The sequence below is a fragment of the Ambystoma mexicanum genome, chromosome 1q, assembly GCF_040938575.1.
Source record: "Ambystoma mexicanum isolate Mex_15411 chromosome 1q, UKY_AmexF1_1, whole genome shotgun sequence".
In the NCBI taxonomy this organism is placed as follows: domain Eukaryota; kingdom Metazoa; phylum Chordata; class Amphibia; order Caudata; family Ambystomatidae; genus Ambystoma; species Ambystoma mexicanum.
In genome coordinates, this window is record NC_090922.1 from 1,115,778,374 (window position 1) to 1,115,799,118 (window position 20,745).

Genomic DNA, 20,745 nt, shown 5'->3' on the forward strand with positions numbered 1-20,745 from the left:
TGTTTACTTACCTTTTAGGGTTAGTTGACCTCTCTTGGCGGAAAAGGGACCTGTGTGTAGTGCTTGTTGTTGTTTGGGATTGTGGATGGCCGGGAGGGTCCACGCCCTGGGGTTGTGCTCTGGCGTGGCAGGCTGGAGGTCCTGGGGTGGCAGCCTGGGGCAGAAGGTGATTAGTGCACTGGTAGGTGGGAGCGTTAGTTTGGTTCCAGAGTGTCAGGTGTGGCAGGCCTGTTCTCCGAGGGGCAGCTCGGAGTGGGGTTGGTGTTGGGTTGGTGTCCTCGTAGGTTGGTCCTTGGTTGTAGGTGTAGCGATAATGGTGTGCTGAACTGGTGTTCTGTTGGCTAGTTGTGTTGGTGCTCTAGGTGGTTTTGTTCGGTTAATGGTCGACATTAGTTAATGTGCAACGTGTTTGCCGGAGGGGTATGATCCGGCAAGGTTTATATGTGCTTGGCACATGTTTTTCTCATCTATAGTGTGATTTCTTCTTGCGGCATTGTATTTGTGGAGTATGCAAATTTCGGGGTTATCATGGAATGCATTTCATGGTGGCCACATGTTGTGTATTCAGTGTTGGTTGGTTTTGTCCTTCGTGGTGGCACGGTGGCCCTTTCAATAGGCACAGTCGCTATTACCCTTGAGGCAGCCCGCGCACCCCCCCCAACCTCCTGAACAGTAGTGGCCGCATCGTGAGTCGCATCCGCATCCCAAAACCAGATGCTCGCTTGGTTTCCTTATTTGTGACACCCCCAGGCACCCCCTTACTCCTCACCATTCCTGCGCTTACCAAAGGCAGCCCTGACGCCCCGCTGCCCGGAACGGCCTCACCCACGCTGTACTACGGCTTCACACTCGACCTTTCCTACTGTTCCAAAAACGCTCCAAAGCTCATGCCTGCTACCTTTGTTACGCAACCGCGTGCCGCCCTGCTAGCAGCCCCCCTTCTGGAATATCATATACATGTGCGCCATCTCATTTTGGCTGAACCTTGCTCGCCATTATCGGTTACCTGACCCGACCACCCCCGCCCCCCACCCTTTCGCTCAAACTTCCCGCCATTGGCCCCAGGTATGTTGCATCTGGGCTTTGTTACCTCGAAGCAGGCACTGCACGGGTGTGGCGTTGCCCCGTGAGGGGATACGCACGCGGCGGCGTGACGTTGCACGTCGCCGCGTGCGCCTTAAATAAACGGGGCGTTCCCGGCCGCCGGAGAGCGACCGGGGAGCCCGAAGCGTGCAGACGTGTTGGTGTCCCATCTGTGCATGCTGGGGCTCGCGGGCACGCAGCGGGGGCCCCCAGAGACTCCCAACAGTGGCGACGAGTGTCGGATGCCCGGGCCCGGCGGTGAGCGCAATCCCGGAATAATTTTTCATTTCGAGTGGAACATCCGTGGATGTTTCGCATCACGCCGAGGCCGCGGACCACACGCGGCTGGCGGCCATCTTGCCCACGAGGTGGAGAGTCTTCTAACGGCTCCGGTTTGGAGCAGGAAGACCATCCAAACCTAATTTTTGGATCAACTGACTGCAGGCAGTACAACCTGCAGGCCCATGCCAAAATTTTGTCATTTTGGTGAATTTTCAGGCGGTGACGTCGTGTTGTAGCTGGGAGATGGACTGAGGTGGCTGGGCCTTCTCAGCCCATTCCTTTTCATAGCTCAATTTTTGGAGACTTTGGTCCACGGATCCTCTTCAGGACCCTCTTCAACCCCTTCATCATCATCACGTGGGGGATGACGCTCCAGCTTCTGCGGCCCACGTGGACACCAGGCGCCTTGAGGTACTCTCCTTCAACCCTTTCATCATCACGTGGGTGGTGGCAGTGTGGGGAGTGGTGCAAGTTGCGGCCCTTAGAATTGGAACAAGGGTGCCTGTGCGCTTGCGCCTATGAGTGATCCTGGTGCCCTGGAGGGTGCGGCTGCCACGGCTTCGGAGGAGTCGCAGGATGAAGATCTAACAGACCTGTTCCAGCAGAACCCCCCACAGCACATCCCACGCTCGACGACGTCTGGACTGCCTGTACAACCGGTGGGTGCAGCCCCCCCTCCAATCCAACCACCACCCCTGGCCATGGCCCAAGCCAGGGCGCAAGCGGCCTTACAGCCAATTCCCGAGTTTGATGCTACGGGCCCCCCATCCAGCCTGGGGCCACGATGGAGGAGATGGATCGCAAGGCTAGACATGTACTTTCGGGCCGCCCAAGTCACGGACGATGACAGCATGGTGGCCACGATGCTATACTCCGCAGGGGTGACTGTGCAGGAGATCTTTGAATCTTTGACTCCAGCGGGTAACACATATGATCAGGCCAAAGCAGCCCTCCTGGCGCATTTCATCCCCCTTGCCAACGTGGACTTTGAAAGGTTCGTCATGCTGTCGGCCAAACAGAAGGAAGAGGAGACGCTTGACACTTTCTATGGCCGCCTGCGCCGCCTGTCACAAGGGTGTGCGTGGGGGGATGCGGAGGACATGATAAGGACCATGCTGATCCAGGCGTGCTCGTCAGGCAAGCTGAGGCGACAAGTCCTAAGAGAGCCCGGACTCACTCTGGCCAGGATCCTGGAGCTCGGGAGGTGCCATGAGGTGGCGGAGGCTCGAGCCAACAAAATGGAGGCCGGTTCCCGCCCGGCGAAACCGGAGGAGGTGTGCGCCATCTGGCGGGGCGGCAGAGGGGTGCGAAAACCCGGTATACCTCCCAGAGACAGAGCGGGGAAGCCGGTAGAATCGTGCCAGAAATGCGGATATGATCTCCCCCACTCATCGGAGTGCATGGCCAAAGGAAAAGTTTGTGGACGCTGTGGGGTGCCTGACCACTTCTCGAGGGTGTGCAGGGCGACTCTGCCTGTACTTATCCCGAGAGGGCAGCCCCGTCTGTGGGCCCCGCGGCAGTACCGCCCGCCGAGGGTAGCTCAGGTGGAACAGGTGGAACCAGAGGAGGCCCTGGCGGAAGAAGTGGAGGAGGAGGAGGATGAGGAGAACATCTTCTTCGTCTCCAGCATGGAGGTCCTCAAGGGAAGGAGCAGAAGACAGCCGAGGTGTGTCGTGGAGGTAAACTGCTCGCCAGTCCCTGTGCTAGTCGACACGGGAGCCTCTGTCAATGTCATGGCGAGGGGACATTATGCTGCGCTCGACCCAGCCCCGAGACTGGCGACACCAAGGGCCCGTATCTTCGCATTTGGTGGGCGGGAGCCCTTGCCACTCGATGGGGTGTTCGTTGCCAAGGTGGAACACGACGGGTCGAAGATCAGGGCCCGCTTCTATGTGACTCCGGTGAGCAGCAACACCCTGCTCAGCTGTGCGGCAGCGGAGGCCCTTGGTATAGTCAGCTTCGCCTATTCAGTATACTTGGAGGACATCAACGACCTGCTCGACAAGTATGCTGACATCTTCAAAGGGATCGGGAGGATGAACGGCGACCCCGTGAGGCTCCACATCGACGAGTCGGTACAGCCCATAGCCCTGAAGCACAGGCGGATCCCATTCCATCTTAGGGACCAGGTGGACAAGGAACTCGATAACCTGGTGAACCTGGACGTAATTGAAAAGGTGGAGGGCCCCACACCCTGGGTATCCCCCATTGTCGTGGCGAGGAAACCTAAACAACCGGACTCTGTCCGAATCTGTGTGGACATGCGGTTGCCCAACAAGGCCATCAGGAGAGAACGACACCTGACCCCGACGATTGATGACATCAGTGCGGAAGTGCAAGGGGCCCGTTTCTTCTCGAAGTTGGACTTACGGGCTGGGTATCACCAGGTTGTTCTCCACCCAGAGTCCCGTTATATAACGACCTTCACCACCCACAGGGGACTCTACAGGTACAAGCGTCTGAGCTTTGGAGTGTCGTCTGCAGCTGAGGTGTTTCAGAACTTAATCCGAGGCGCTCTCGCAGACCTGGAGGGCGTCCTGAACATTAGCGACGACATTCTGGTCTTTGCGAGGACTGAATCAGACCACCTGAAACGCCTAGCCAGGACTCTCGAGAGGCTGCAATCGCTGGGGCTCACCCTCCATAAGGACAAGTGTGAGTTCCTCCGCCCGACCATTGAGTTTTTTGGTTTCATCTTCAAGGAGGGCGGGGTGTCTCCTGACCCCAAGAAGGTTCAAGACATCAAGGCAGCACGACCCCCTGAGTCCGCATCAGAGGTGCGGAGCTTCCTCGGAATGGTGACGTACTGCGGGCGATTCATCAAGAATCTCGCCTCGAGGTCGGAACCTCTGAGGGCTCTGACGAAAAAGGACACCGTCTGGCAGTGGGGCCCGTTAGAACAGGCGGCTTTCGAGGACATTAAAGATGCACTAACAGCAGAGGACACCGTGGCTTTCTTTGACCCTGCCTTGGAGTCGGAGATTGTTGTGGACGCCAGCCCGTTTGGCCTTGGGGCGGTCCTCACCCAGGTGAGCAGAGACGGAGGAATGAAGCCCGTGGCCTATGCGAGCAAGGCCCTCTCCGAGACCGAGCAGAGGTACTCTCAGATTGAGCGAGAGGCCCTGGCGGTTCTGTGGGGCTGCCGGCATTTTCGGCTATATGTGCTGGGGAGACCTGTGACAGTGGTAACAGACCATAAACCACTGATCCCAATCATGGCCGGATCCTCCTCCAAACCACCAGCCAGGATCGAGCGATGGATGCTGGCCCTCCTAGAATATGGCGTCAACCTTATCTACAGGCCAGGGGCCAACAATGCGGCGGACTACCTGTCCAGGCATCCGGTGGGCAGGGATGGGCCCGCCCAAGAGTCGTGTGCTGAGGAGGCCGATGATCACGTGAGCATGGTGGTCGAGAGTGCTACCCCCAATGCGATGCCGCTGCCCGAACTGGAGATCGCAGCAGCCAATGACGAATGCTTCCGCATCCTGCGAAGCTCGATGCAATCGGGGTCCTGGAAGACCGTGCTGGAGTTGGTGGCCGGGCGCACTCAGGAGGCCAAGGTGACCCTCGAGCAACTCTGGAAGGTGAGGGATGAACTGTCCTTCACGGAGTCGGGTCTGTTGCTGCGGGGTGATCGCCTGGTGGTGCCGGGCTCCAAGGTCCACGAAGTCATCAACCTGGCACACCAGGGACACCAAGGGGCCGCCAAAACGAAGGCGAGGTTGAGGCTGAAGGTGTGGTTCCCCGAGCTGGAGAGGAAGGTGGACAACTTCGTAGCGGCCTGTGTATGGTGCCAGGCGGCTTCCCCAGTACAACGGGAGCCCGAGATCGAGGTAATGCCACGGGGGACCCGCCCATGGGAAGTTGTGCATGCGGACTTCGGATCCACGGCCGTGGGTACTCATTTCCTAGCCATCGTCGATGAGTACTCGCGATACCCGGAGGTGGAATTCGTTGAGTCGGTGGCATTCGAGCACGTGGTGGGCGCTGTGGAGAAGATCTTTGCCACCCATGGGTTCCCCGTGACCCTGTGCTCGGACAATGGATCCCCGTTCCAGAGCGCGAGGTTCTCGGAATTCCTCGAGAGCTGCGGAGTGGCCCACCGGAAGGTGTCCCCGTTGTGGCCCCGCGCGAACGGGGACGCAGAGAGGCTGATGAGGACATTAAACAAGACGTTCCGGATAGCTCAGGGACAAGGTCAGCCTCTCCAGCGGGCGCTATACCAGTTCCTAAGAGTGTACCGCACTACCCCACACGCTTCAACTGGGGTGGCCCCGGCTGAGGCTCTATTCCGCAGGTGCCCCCGAGGTCTCCTCCCGGAGGTGCAGGAGAAGGTACCCGGGGTAATAGACGACCAACGGGTGGAAGCGGAGCGGCTGGCAAGGACCAATCAGGAAAATCTACGGAGGGGCCTTCGTCCGCAGCGGCTGGAACCGGGCGACGAAGTGTTGATTAGGAACCGGCATCCCCATGGGAAACTCTCGCTTCCATATGAGCCCGAGCCGCTGGACGTAGTGGCGGTGAAGGGGTCGATGGTGACGGCCTCGGATGGGAAGTCGGCCGTCACCCGAAACGTGAGCTTCTTCAAGAAACTGGGGGACTCTCGGACTGAACTCCCGCCTGACCCGGACGAGACGGTCCTCCCGGATGAAGACACCCCCCGGGGGGAATTCGTGGGGTCACCAGCACGAGACACCGGGGCGGCCGGGAGTCCGGCGACTGAGGTAGGTGGGAGGTACCCCCAGAGGGCTGGGCGAGGGAGACCTGCCTACCTCGGAGACTATGTGCTGGGGCCGATTGACTGGGCTCCGGAGTGAAGGGGATCCGGGAGGCTGTTAATAAAAGGGGGCCTGGGGCTTGCGAGTTATACATGCCAGTGTGCGTAGTAATATGTTTGATGTGTTTTGTTGTTATTTGTTCCTCCCCGAAAAAGGAGGAGTGTGGCGTTGCCCCGTGAGGGGATACGCACGCGGCGGCGTGACGTTGCACGTCGCCGCGTGCGCCTTAAATAAACGGGGCGTTCCCGGCCGCCGGAGAGCGACCGGGGAGCCCGAAGCGTGCAGACGTGTTGGTGTCCCATCTGTGCATGCTGGGGCTCGCGGGCACGCAGCGGGGGCCCCCAGAGACTCCCAACAACGGGTGATCTTCCCAAGGGGTTGTAGATGTCAGATGAGTCAATCGCTCGTGCGGTGGCCCTGGCCCCTCGACTCTTTGATCCAAAGGTTAAATACGGAGTAAACTAATATGAATGACTATATGTGTTCAACATTGACCGGCTGACACATGTGTTTGCACGAAAGTCATGGTGGACATTCTTGGAATCCTGATAATAGCCGCACTAATACAAGGCCCACGTTAAGCCCCTCCTCCCCTTAACGCCGGACGCACTACCCGCGTTCCCCTAGCCTCCACCATTGCTCCTAGATTCGCATTGCTTCGACGACCGTACCTTCTATTCCGCACTACGCACTCAACCAACTCCATCCTATGTCGACCTCAATCCTCCTGCTGCAGCGCTTCCAATGACAACACACTCCTTTCCTCTGGAACCTGCAACCCAAGCCGCGGGAACACTGGATACCCTCTTCATCCTGGAGCTGCACAAAAATTCCAAGGATCTCTTCTTGAACAGGATGCCGCAAGGAAAACCAAAATGCGTTCTCGTGCGGGGCAGGTCGCGAGGGATAGAGGGTGTGTTGCCTGTGCCCCCTGTTCTGTAATATTTGGTATCCCATACTGATCCGGTATCCCCTGGTCTTCGGCTGATTGCTGATTGGCTGCATTAAGCCCGAGCAGCGGCCCCTCTTCTGAGCTGTCACAGACATAAGCAGCAGAGCGCCGTGCAAGCGGCCTCCCTTGCTGTAATAGACAAAAGCACTGTTCATTCTGAGAGAAAGCTTTGCATTAAAACAGGAGGCTGTCTTTGAGGAAGCCGCTGATGTAAAGCTTTCTCTCAGAATAATAAACAGTGATTAATCTATAGCCACAACGGAACGAAGCTCGGCATTGCATAAACTTTAACTTGTCATTAAAATACGAGGCTTCGACTGAAGCCATTAATGACTCCTTACAGTTCATGAAATGTCGAGCTGCGCTTTGTGGTAATAACAAGACAGTTACATCTTATGAAAAGCCTCCCTATATTATCCTGTAAGTGGAGTATTCAACATTGCAAGATGTGGTGATGGGGACAGCCACAGTGAAACTCCTGCTACTTTCCCCTCAAATGCAGTGCACGCAATTCCAGGTTGTCTCATTCGCTCCCACAAACCGCCCACCACTGCCCCAATCTATTTTTTTGGTAACATTACTAGTGGCATCTCGCATTTTAACACAACAAACAAAAACGGCAGAATCATTACAGATGCAAGGAACTCATCTATTAGAGCTCTGTCCAGGCGCTCTGGGGCAAAATACATACACATCAACTAATTTGCATATGGATTGCACCAACAGAAATGACTTCACAGAAAGCAAATCGCAAGGAGCATCATCAGTCTTTGATACTTGGAGGCAGAATGCAACTGACCTTAGAATAAGTAGTCATAAGTAAGCCAAGTGGCAAATAATTTGGTGGTGCAAAATACCTAAATTGCACTGTTATATATGGAGCAAGTCAGGCTTTTTTTTTTTTTTTTAAATAACAGCATGATATACTAAAGCGTTGAAGTGAATCACTTACAGAGCTGCAGATAAGACACAGTCTGATTACATGGTCTGCCCAGGATCAGACACTTTGGTTAAATGGTGAAACTGGCATGTGGACAATTTAAGCAATTGAGCGCATCTTCACAGTTTTAGTTTATATAGATATTTATTAATGTTTCCCTTTGCATTTCATGTGCTTAAATAATACTTTATTTATAGCAAAGCGTTGTAAGCAAAGCACATTACATAAGAAGCTACTCTTTCAATATTAACTTTAACTATACATCATTATAGAAATATGTTGAACAATAAGAGGATGGATTTAGTTTTATTGTCCCCATCCTGCATGCAAATTCACAACTGCATCATGCACATTAATGTGAGCCTAACAAATCCCCCTTGGGTAAAGCCATAGTCATTATTTCATAAAGCCTGTAGCACTATGCAACCTTCTAACACCTGATCACTCCCTGCCATGCACATTTCTAAAGGGACAAAAGTCCCAGCTAATAGTACCCACTCCCTCTCAATAGTGCCTAATGGTTCACATTAAAATGCTCTGTTGACACAGAGCAAACTGCGAGCCCCTCTGCTGCTGCCTGGAGCTCTGAGACATTGTCCTGGCAGAGGTTTCAGAAAGGGTAAGGTGTCCTGCTGCCAGGACAATTAGTGTGCTGAGCAGGAATTACTCAGCACACATTGTCCTGCCAGGGGGACACCTTTCCCGTTTGGGCACCTTCATTGAGGTGCCGAACAGGAGAGGTGGCCCACCGACGAAAGTCCTGGTCAGGATCTCAAAAGAGCCTGTGCGGTGGCAGTGTGCCCCCCCCAGCCCGTGCTCGGTATGCCACTGTGTCCAGGTGTTCTCCAGCCGATCAAGGTAGGAATCTTTACAGTCCCTGGTGCCACATCTATGAGTTCATGAACCACCCTTGTGCATTTCACCCATCCTCCTGATTGAAGGGCTTTAACACACCACATAAGACTTCCTCCATTAGGTTTTACACTTTTTTTGTCAAAATGTTATATTCAAGAAAGAGCGTGAACAGTAATTTCAACAAAGTGATACATCCTCATCATATACCGCCACAGATTCCTTACATAAATCAAGAAATGCAACCTTTCAAATACAATTTTCCATCAAAGAGGCACTAATAAAAACAACCACAAACGGCAATACATAAGGAAAGTCGGTGGGTACAAGGTGTGCTTGTGACAGACAGCAACAGGAACATCGACAAGACGGAGCACACTGATACAACAAGCATTAGCAATGCAAACAGTTTGGGCTTTTTGTAGGCATGGCAAAGGCACTTGTCAGGCACAGTCATATTGGTATTAACTTCCCATCGGTAGTTGCAGGTGCAAAATGGTGGCAGTACCTGGGCATTTAAGCAGTGCCCGGCAAGTTCCTAATATTATACACAAGCCAAAACTGTTGGCTTTGCCAATGCTTGTGCTTAACAGTACTTCAATGAAATAAACAAAGAGTGCTTATAAATTAAGTGGCTGAATGCAGACGTGGCTTCAGCATTTTTATTACACCAGTAGCGTGTTTACAGCAGCAATTAAGTCTGCAAGCTGTGTGACCCTCCTCATATGCCGACACCTGAAGGGTTTCTGTCAAAGAGGCTGATACCTTAAAAGTAGGTACTGGGACAAGGAAGAGGAACATGGAGGTAATATGCCTGAGAGATATGTGTAGAAATGAGCATTTCTACACATAAAGTTGACTTACGACTGTGCCGGCCAGGTAACAGCTGCTATCACACCTGGCTGGTGTGCATAGTGTAGTTCACTCCACAAGCAGGAGAGCCCCATGGGAGCAACCTCTCTGCCTGCCGCTCTGTGCTTTTCTGTGCAGTGCCCTGCGAAACCCACACATGCCTCCTCGACCACGAACGGCGTGCCCTTGTGGCGTGGGGCAGAGCGATGCGGGCAACACAGTATGCTGTGCAGAAACATCAACACAGTAGGCATACATGTTGTGCTTCTCACCCCTTACAGCATCTGCAGGTAAGAAGCCCTCAATTCTGAACACAAGTGGGATACTGCTTTGGTGCATGGGTGCAGCAGGCACGCATTATGTTGCCTCCCTTTCCAATGGCCTGGGCTCAGACCCTGAGTCTGGAGATAAGTGAGATGTTGTGCTGCTGCAAAGTGCCACCACTTCTCTCCTGCATGTCCTTTGGTCTCACGTCCTTAGTTCAGAAGATGTGCATGAGTGGAGTACTGTAATGATGTATTCCTCTTTTGTGCAGATCAATACAGAAGCCCTGCCGGATTATTTGTCAGTGAGTAGGATTGATACAGCCTTCCCTTTCAAACCCCACTGCCACAAGCTTGTTAAAGCATGTTCGCTGCTTCTAGTGCAGTTCTTGGTGTAATCTCCTGATTTAGCAGCGTCTTCCATACCAGATGATACTCTTAGAAAGTGGAACTGTTCCTATTTCATCAACCTTGCGGTCGTGGAAGCTGCCAATTTTGTCAACGCTGTGAGGCCTCATTAGAATATGTTTCACCCTGAAAATATTTGAAATAAATAAAATAAAAATTGTACCTACTCCTGCTCACATGGAGATCACGGTAGCAAGTGTATTAATCCTCTCCACAGCAATATTACCAGTCTAGCTATCTTATAGGCTGTGTATATCATACATTTGTTAAGAAGGAGATGCATACAGCAGGCGCAGGCAGTATGTAAAAACAGATTAATTGGCATGCTTATTAATGCCGTTCAAGGGTGCCCCAGTGATTGGTGGTGTTCCACAGGTGGGGATTATATTTATAACATGTGTTTATCCCTTCCATGATGATTTTCTGGATGCCATATTGGGTGCTGGAATGGTAAGTGTTTGTCTTTATCTCTCTCTACCTGTCTCTCTCTCACAATCTTTGACAAAACACCCTCCATTAACTAAATGCACTCTTGCCACTTCAATAATACACCTTGACCATTAACCTCATATAATTTCAAGGTCTTTGATAGACCCTGAAAGTATAAAAGGTGCAGTCTAGAGGTGTTCCTCAGATCTCTGTGGTGGGGACTCAACCCACAGAACAATCTTACTGGCTCAACAGATGACTATAGTCGGCCATGGTCCACAATCGCTGTGCATGATCGGCAAGACTTGACCATGATTGGCGATGCTTGGCAATGGTTAGCTATGATTGGGGATGGTGGGCCATGGTTGGCAATGATTGACTTGGGCATAGGCAATTGTGGTTGGTTTGGACGCTGGCGAAAGTCAGCAATGGCCAACTGTGTTTGGCAATGGTCGCCTGTTGTCTGATCCTAAAAAACGTTTGGTAATATGAATAATGCAAAATGCAAAACCTTTTAAATGCAGATAACTAAGACAAAAGACAGTTCAGCCAAACAAAAGCCAGACTCTATATCTGCCTCTGCCAACCCTTATGTCATGCTTTTGCCTACTTGGCGCTTATCTGATCAGGTTTAATTTTGGAAACGCTTTCAAATTGCGTCCTGATCCAAGATGGCACCCAGACGCTCTTGCCACGCGGTCACATCATCGCATTCACTTGCTCGGAAACATCTGATACCCGGAAATAAATAGAGGTCATTCAGAAGGCTTCTCGCATTGCAATTGTTTTGTATTGCGGAACGCTAGTTTGCCTTGCGACCTAGTATTTTATACTTGTTCCTGGTTCCTGTAAAGACAAATTCCCAGAATAACAAATTTACCTGGAACGTCTTCTCAGCACCTTGTATTTTTTCCCCCCTCAAGGTTTTTTTCCCCCTGGGACCTGGCTCCCGGAGTAGCCGTAGTGCTTACCTGTTATCCTGTAATCGGGTTTTTATCCTGTAATCGGGTTGCATGGTGGCTACCTGAAAGGACAGGCCTTACCTCTTCCCAGCAAAGAAGTCCAGAAGCAAAGAGGTAAGGACTGAACCTTGCGCCTTATCTCCTAGTCATCATTTAGGGCATTCATTTTGGCTCACATTGCAGAGGACTACTAAACCACCACCTCATGGAGCCAAAACTTACAAATTGAAATCTAATCAGTACTCAAATAATTCTACTAAAATAAAAAGTCAAATAAAAAATGAATCAAATAAGAGATAAGTTTAAGTCCCTGTGATGTAGCCACGGGTGTTAATGTCTCTGTTGGAGAGATATACTTGTATCCTACGGGTCCGAATTTCCCATTCCCAGTTAGATTGCACAAAGGGTTAATATGCCTGCTCTGATTTGTCGGTTACATGCACTACACATACCCACCATTCTAAACAACGGAAGAGCTGTGGACCCTGCAGCCCACCCCTGAAAAACTGAAAAATATATTACGATATTCTCCTCATAAAAACAAATGTCCCTTCTTCTGGGTGCTCCAGCACGGGAGCAGGATTTTTTTCATTTAAATAGGGCACTGCGTCGATTTGTGAGGATGGGGTTTGAGGGTGATGAAGTCGGTCCTGGCTCACGTGAGAATGATGGCGACAGCACTCACAGGCAGGAAGCTGGCAGCGTGCTTTTGGACTTCCACCCGTATGTGGAGAGCCTGAAGCGGGAGCTGGCAGGCCAGGACCCGGTGCTTCTATCTGTCCTGGTGGCGCTCCTGGTGGTTCTCCTCAGCATGGTACTGTGGAAGGTGGTCCGTGGCAGAAAGAGTTCCCGGCGGGCAGTACTGCTAGTAGGACTATGTGATTCTGGAAAAACCCTTCTCTTCAGTAGGCTTCTAACTGGAAAATTTAAACTGACCCAGACTTCCATCACGGATAGCACGGCTGTGTATCGTGTAAAAAATGACAAGAGTACCAGCCTGACACTGATTGACCTCCCTGGCCACGAGAGTCTGCGACTGCAATTTCTGGACCGGTTTAAAGCTGCAGCTCGTGCCATTGTTTTCGTGGTTGATAGTTCAACCTTCCAGCGGGAAGTGAAAGATGTGGCAGAACTCCTGTACCAGCTTCTCACGGACAGTGAGGTGCTGAAGAACTCTCCCCCTCTATTGGTGACCTGTAACAAGCAAGATATCACAAAGGCAAAATCAGCCAAGCTGATTCAGCACCAGCTAGAGAAAGAGCTCAACACGTTGAGGGTTACCTGTACGGCTGCCCCTAGCAACCTGGACAGCTCCAATGCAGATGGTGCAGCACAGCTGGGCAAGAAGGGCAAGGACTTTGACTTTTCACAGCTGCCCATGAAGGTGGAATTCGGAGTGCAGCTGTCGGGACAGTAAAGAAGAGGAAGGGGATGCCAACCTCAGCAACCTGGAGAAGTGGCTGGTGAAGATGGCCTGATGACTGTTAAGCAGAACCAACGTTTGAGGGCACAAAGGGACATTTGACTTGGAGTTATGACAATAATCCACATTTTTGAGAATGACCACTTTGGTTGTTTCAAGGAGACCTCTCACCTGCTAAAAGAAAGCAAACTCTGCTTGCTTAGTACCATGCTTTGCTATGAGCCCAGGATCAGAAAGACCAATCTCATTAGACCTTTGCCATGTTAATAAACGGAATATTGAATTTAAAAAAATATATATATATAGGGCACTGCTGCTACACCAGAATGGGACAGCCTTTAAAAGACTGCCCATGCTGGTGTGGCAGCGGCGCACTATTTAAGTAATAAGCTCTCCGCTCGTACACAGCAGCTTGGAGCTCTTCATTTAAATAAGACGTTGCTGCTACACCAGTACAGGGTAGCTCTGAAAGCCTTCCCTGAGCTAGTGCGGCAGCGGTGCCCTATCACCCACCAGATACAGAAGGACGCCCTGCAGCAGACCAGGCTTACAGCCGCCCGTCTGCCTCATGGGGTAGAGCTTGCTGAGGTGGGTCGTAGCAAGGTTCTGGACCGAACTGGGACTTGCCTGTACTTCAGAGACCTATTCTAGAATCAGAAGACGCTGCTCTAGTATTTGTGTGAGTGGGTGTGGGCTGTGCATGGGGGATGTAGCCGCTTCCCTCATGTGCTGAGGAGGGACACATTGAAACAATCAGCGAGGGATCCTAGCATTCTCAGTGTCCCAAAAACGAGTCTGTTTGGGTTGTAGCTGAAGACTGTGATGGGAGGCAGACCTAGTTCTCAGTTGTCAAGCCCTCAGAGGAAGCCACTCCCCATGGTTATGATCAAGCTCAGTGAGACAACTTGTCAACTAACTGTCAACTCACCCTAGTTTTGGCAGAGCCTCCATTGTTTGTGATTGCCCAGATACAAGTCCCTTTCACACTTTCCCTTCAACATAAAAAACATACAGTAGTCACTCAGTGGTCGATTAAAGCTTGCATCCTATGCCTGTTTCACCGCTCTGAGAAACCTAAAGGTGTCACCCTGGCTAAATCCCAGAGATCTGTCGTCCAGGTGGCCAGGACATGGCCATCGCTATTCGATCCTGTGGGTGGACAAATGAGGGAGGATCACCTGGATGGGGTGTCCTCTGGGAGTGGGAGTGGGACACTGACGGGTGGGATGTAGTATCCCCCTTCCTTCAACACCTTTTCCCCATCCTCTTCCGTAGGACATTCAAAAACACTGCCCCCCCTTTTACGACACGAACACTTTCGCACAACATGAAAGACAATGGACTAACACCAGAGCCGTTTACCTGACTTTTCCCAATACCAGGGTCAGGCAAAAGTCAGGCAATTTATCAGAATCGCACACAGCTGACGGCCCTTTCCCTTCACCAGAGGGATAAAAAGCGGAGCAAGAGAGCATAGAGAGCACAGTATGAGCGAGGCAGACCGCACAATGAGACAGCTATCAAGACCAGGCAGTTCAAGAGGAGGAGAAAGGCGACAAACATCAAGAGGCAGACGAGGTGAGACACAACCTTGCCCTTCTTGACAAAACCCAGCGAAACCTCTGCAAAAGGAATCGTAAAACCGGGGACAATAGCCCAAGTGTCCTGCAGCAGATGTCAAAGGTACACCGAGCGTATTGAGGCTGATAAGCTGGATCGAGGGAGACTCCTGCTACCATGGTTACTGGCCTTGACTCCAGTTGCGAAGAAAAGCAAGCGGTTCATCAGAGCCAGTGAGTCGAAGGGAAAACTGATAAGAACCGGGCTGTGGGGAATGAAAGTTGCAAAGTGGCAAAGTAAAAGAAGTTCAAAGAAAAATTGTAAAGGGGAGATCAGCTGCACCACGTGGGTGCTGCTTCGAGAAACTCTGGTCGACTCTGATTGATCCCTGAGTGAAACTACAGATACCAGAAGGCCGTAGGAGAGCCGTCGAGATAGCTCAAAGTGGCCATACAGGAGGTCAAGCAAAATCCCTGTACAGTTGAAAGCCTTTGACCTAAGAACTATAAGAAAGCAAGGGAAGTAAGGAACAAATGACTTACCTGTAACTGTTGTTCTCCAGCATGGGTCTGGTATGGATTCACATGCTCATGAATATTCCCAGTCGTCGGGCTGGGAATCCTCGGTAAAGAAAAAATCAGTTTCAGTTTTGTTTCTGAACTGTCTTTCTACTAGTAACCAATCACTGGTCTCTGGGTCATACTGCCCCCAACCAATGACTGCCCTCTACCTAAGCCCCTCCCCTGGCAGCCATCTTCAGATTTGGTAGCACGTAAAGTGGCAGTAGGACCAAGAGAAGAGCCGCAGAGGGGTTGGAGGGAGGGTTCACATGTGAATCCATGCCAGACCCATGTTGGAGAACAACAGTTACAGGTAAGTAACTTGTTCCTTTTCCAGCATGGGGTCTGGCATGGATTCACATGCTCATGAATACAAGAATACATAGCAGTACACAAATGCACAACCATGGGAGGTGGCAAGGCTCAACATTAAGCATTTCAACAACTCAACATTAAGCATCTCTTACCTCCTCACCAGGCTCACCTTCAGGCGAACCAGTTGCGCAGCACTGCCTGGCCAACTCTGGACACCTCCCTGGAATCCCGGTCGACGCAGTAGAATCTCGTGAAGGTGTGCGTCGACCTCCACGTAGCAGCCCTGCAGATGTCCAGCAGGGGCACACCAGACAGGAACGCCATGGTAGCAGCAATCCCTCTTGTTGAATGGGCTCTCGGACGGCCGGGCAACGGTCGGTTTGCCAACCGGTGACAGTGCATGATGCAGTGCATGATGCAGCCGGAGAGCCATCTGGAAATGGAAGCCTTTAAGAGAGCCTTCCCTTGGTTCACAGGTCCAAAGTTCACAAACAGCTGTGATGTCTTCCGAAGACTCTTCGTGCGGTCCAGGTAGAACTTCAGCACTCTAGCCATATCCAGCGAGTGCAAAGTCCTCTCAGCCAGCGACGAAGGCGACAGGAAGAAGACAGGTAACACCAAAGGCTCGTTGAGATGGCAGTCCGACGGCACCTTGGGCATGAAGGAGGGTTGCATCCTCAGCACTACCCTCATCTCGTGGAATGTCCGGTATGGAGGTTTAGAGGAGAGGGCCTGGATCTCTCCCACTCGTCGTGCAGAGGTGATGGCCACAAGAAACGCTGTCTTCCACGACAGGAACTTCAACGGTGCCGAATGCAGAGGCTCGAATGGCGGCCACATGAGCCTGGTGAGCACCACACTGAGCTCCCACGCCGGGGCTAGGGCCTTCACCGGCAGGAACGACTGGGACAGTCCCTTCATGAACTCCTTCACCAGGCGATGAGACCACAGAGATGACCGCCCCCGAGTTCTGGTGTAGCGGGAGATAGCCGCCAGATGGATCTTGATGGAGGCATGTGCCAGCCCCGCCTTGGCCAGCGATAGCAGGTACGGCAGCACTTGAGGGGCCGTAATCCGCAGAGGGTTAATCTTCTGTGCACGGCACCAGACAGAGAACCTTTTCCATTTGTGTCCATAGCACTTGAGAGTCGAGGACGCCCTGGCCTTTACAAGCACCTCCTTGCAGTCTGCTGGGTTATTGTACCCTCCGAACTCTAGTGCTGCAGGAGCCAGGCCTGCAGGTTCAGTGATCCTGGGTCGTGATGGAGGATGGCGCCTCCTTCCCTGGCGAGAAGATCCGCATCCGTCGGTAGTTTGACCGGGGGGATGCTGACATATCCAGAAGATCCGGGAACCAGATCTGCCTCGGCCACACCGGTGCAACGAGGATCATCCTGCACCAGGACCGTCTGATTTGACTGATGAGTCGCAGCAGCAACAGCAACGGAGAGAACGCATACAGTAACAGGCAGTCCCAGAGGAATGAGAAGGCATCGCTCATGCTCCCCGGCTGGGGAAACCTGCTGGCAAACCTCCGGCACTTGGCATTCGTCGAGGTCACGAATAGGTCGATCTGGGGATTGCCCCATCGTCAGAATCAGAGATCCACTTGATCCTGCCGAAGCTCCCACTCGTGGCACGAGCGCAGCTCCCTGCTGAGTGAGTTGGCGATGGTTTTCTTTATTCCTGCCAGATGGAAAGGTACCAGGAACATCCCTTGGGCAACGGCCCAGTGCCACAGATCCTGCTTCCTCATGTAGAACATTGTGGTGGTGTTTTCGGTGAAGACCCTTACCACCTTGCCCTTGAGGGACGGAAGGAACGACCTGAGGGCCCAGAACACAGCTTGGAGCTCCAGGACGTTTGTAGTGACCTCTACTCCGGGAGCCAAAGGCCTCTTGCGTGGAGATCTCCGGTGTGCGCTCCCCATCCTTCCAGGGAGGCGTCCGTCGTCACTGTTTCCTGGTGTGCTGGGGTCTGGAAGTCCATGCCCGCCGCTAGATGCGCGCGGGTGCCCCACCACCGGATCGCTTGGCGGAAAGTCTCGCTGAGTGTGATCCTGTCTTTGAAGCTGCCCGCCGCTTGAATCCAACAGGCGTCGAGGAACTCCTGCAGTAGTCGCATCCACAACCTGCATAGGCGCACGCGGTAGATGCACGATGACATCATGCCGAGTAGGGACTTGATGGACCTCACCCTAGCCACGTCCATGGTCAACAGCCGTTGTACCTTGCCCAAGATGGCCTTCATCCTTTTCTTCCGACCGCGAAGCCAATTGCGCCACTGTGTCGAGTCTGGCTCCCAGGAACAGGGCGTCGCTGTGTGATTGACGGCGAGTTTCCTTGACTTTGCTTCAGATGAGCCAATCGTCCAGGTAGGGGTAAACATGGATCCCCTGCAGGCGCAGCCGTGCCACCACCGCTGCCAGGCATTTGGTGAAGACCCTGGGCGCTGACTTCAATCCGAAGGGAAGGGCCTTGAACTGATAGTGTCATCCCTGGACCACGAATCGTAGGAACTTTCGATGTCCTTTGAGAATGGGGATGTGGAAGTAGGCATCCTCCAAGTCCAGCGACGATAGGAAGTTGCCTTCCTCCAGCTGTCCCAGCACGTGCTGGAGGGTGACCATCTGGAATTTCTGGGACTTGATATATTTGTTTAGACGACGAAGGTCCAGGATGGGTCGCCAACCGCTGGTCTTCTTTCGGACGAGGAAATACCGCAAGTACACTCCGGAGCCCCGGAGCCTCTTTGGGACGAGTTCTATTGCACCCTTTTTCAGCATTGCTCGTACCCCCAGAAGTAGCTGTGGGACGTGGTTTTCCTTCCTGGCCACAGGTGGTAGATGGGGACACTTTCTTTGGAATTTCAGAGTGTGCCCGCGGCCCAGCGCGTCCAGCACCCAACGGTCGGTGGAGATGGACTCCCACACGCTGACGAATTTTCGCCAGCTGGCCTCCCCCTGGGGTGCTTCGGTGGGGGCCCGATGCCGCGGCCGGTTCAATCCTGCTTTGCCGAGGCCTTGGTGCCTTGGCCTCCCTGGCGACGACGACGTCCTCCGGACTTGCTGCGGCCTCTGTAGGCCTCCTGTGACGATGAATGGGCCGATTGGTGGTACGACGAGGAACCGCCACCAAATCCTTTGGAGGCACTTTGAGACTTGCCTCAGGAGGTCCGAAAGGGCAGCCGTCGTTGTTGGAGAGAACCCAAGGCCCGGGCCGTCTCGGTGTCCGCCTTGATGGCCTGGAGTGATTCGTCCACTGCCTTGCCGAACAGGTTGTTCCCGTCGAAGGACATGTCCAGTACCCTGGTCTGCACGTCCTGACGGAAATCGGTGGCCTTAAGCCAACTGCGCCGACATAGGCAATTGTTGCCCATCTGGCGAAAGCCGGTGTCGGCGATGTCTGTGGCCACCGTGATGGCGTGGTCCGAAGCCACCTCACCTTTCTGCAGGATTTCAAGGGCTTCTGCCCTCTTGTCGTCTTGGAAGAAATCCAGGAGGGGAGCGATCTTGAACCACAGCTCCCCGTCGTAGCGCCACGACCGCGAGGGCATTGGCCACTTTAATGGTCGTCGCCGCCGACTAGATGACTTGTTGCCCCATGGCATCCAGTTTCTTCCCCTCGCCGTCCGGTGGGGAAGTGAAAGCTGACTCCCGTCGACCCTGCCGATTTCTTCTTGGCCACTGCGCAGACCACCGAATCCGGGGACGGCTGAGCTCTGAGGCACATTGGGTAGAATCTGGGACCCGGTACTTATTCTCATAACGGTCCCTCTTCGCAGGAGCCGTGGACGGGTTCTTGAGTAGCGACAGTCCTTTGTCCCAGATGTCGTCTAGTAACGGTACTGTGAGGACGGTCTTCCTCTTCGTCTCCCGTCGCTGGTAGAGGAAGCCTTCCTTCTTCTGTTCTTCGGTACAAAGTTGGAAGAGCTCCGAAGCCCTGGCGATCATGGCGTGGAAAGAGCCGATTTTGTCGGGAGGGGAGGCCCGGGCAGGAGGTGATGGGAGATCCGTCCAGTCGTCACCACCGTCATCGTCCGTCCCTGTCGTCGCTGTCTCCATTCCCGTCTCATCCCTCGGTGGAGTGGAAGGAGGTGAAGGCTGGAAAGGAGGGGGAGGATGGATTCACCTCCGGTTGTTCGGTGGGCTTCCCAACGGTCCAGGCACTGCTGGATCATCCGCTGGGGTTAAGGGCAATCTTGTCCTTATCTCCGTACACAGGGCCTGGGTAGCCATCACGATTGCTCATGAGTTGTCCGGTGGCATAGGCACCAGTTGCGACGGGAGCGACGGCTGGGGAGTAGGGACCTCCGTCTCCTCCACGGCTCCACCGTCGCTTTCTACGTCCGCCTCATCGAGATCCCTCCCGTAGGACCGGACTTCCTCGAACCTCTTGTTCAGGATCTTTACGATGCCAACCAGCTCATCTTCAGAGGTGGTATCTGTGTCCGTTATGGCTACTGTGCCCCCCCGCTTTCTCCACCCAGGGTTTCACAGGGGTCTTATTGATAGGCTGAAAAGAGGATTCCCTCTGGTGTGGCAGGGAAACTCTAGGCCCGGATGTCGTTTCTACTGGGTTAGCCTCCACAGGCTTTGCCAGGGCCGCTACGACTCCTTCGATCGAGGCCTTAGCCGGGTGAATCAGGGCCTTTGCGACTTTGGGCGCGCCTGAGGCCTTCACCTTGTGGGGAGGGTCGCTGCCTCGCTCCCCCTCGGCTGTCGCCGTCGGGATCGACTGGGGCTTTCCCCTCCAGCCAGTTGGCAAGTCGGGTACGACGACCCCTCATTGTCCGTTTCGACATGTTCTTACAAAACGCACAGTCCTTCTCCACGTGCGATTTGTCGTAGTGAAGGCAGTAGAGGCACTGGAAGTGCTCATCTTCTTTGAAGACATTCTGTAGTCCACATCCCGGGGAGCTTCTGAACAGCTTGGGTCCTCGAGTCGTGTTTCCCTTGTCCTGGGCCATGACCACGCGGTGTAGGCCTCAAAGGTCTTCCGGAATCCTCCAAGAAGTGAAAACTCGATGAAAATTCGCCCTTGAGGGGCGTAGAAAATTCCGAAACGTGTCCCTGTTGATCGGA

The 20,745-nt window shown here is 53.3% G+C and overlaps 1 pseudogene; it reads left to right on the forward strand.

Annotated features, from left to right (window-relative positions):
* The first annotated feature begins 12,419 nt into the window (after positions 1-12,419).
* Positions 12,420-13,520, forward strand: LOC138542530 (signal recognition particle receptor subunit beta pseudogene; annotated as a pseudogene).
* The last annotated feature ends 7,225 nt before the right edge of the window (positions 13,521-20,745 follow it).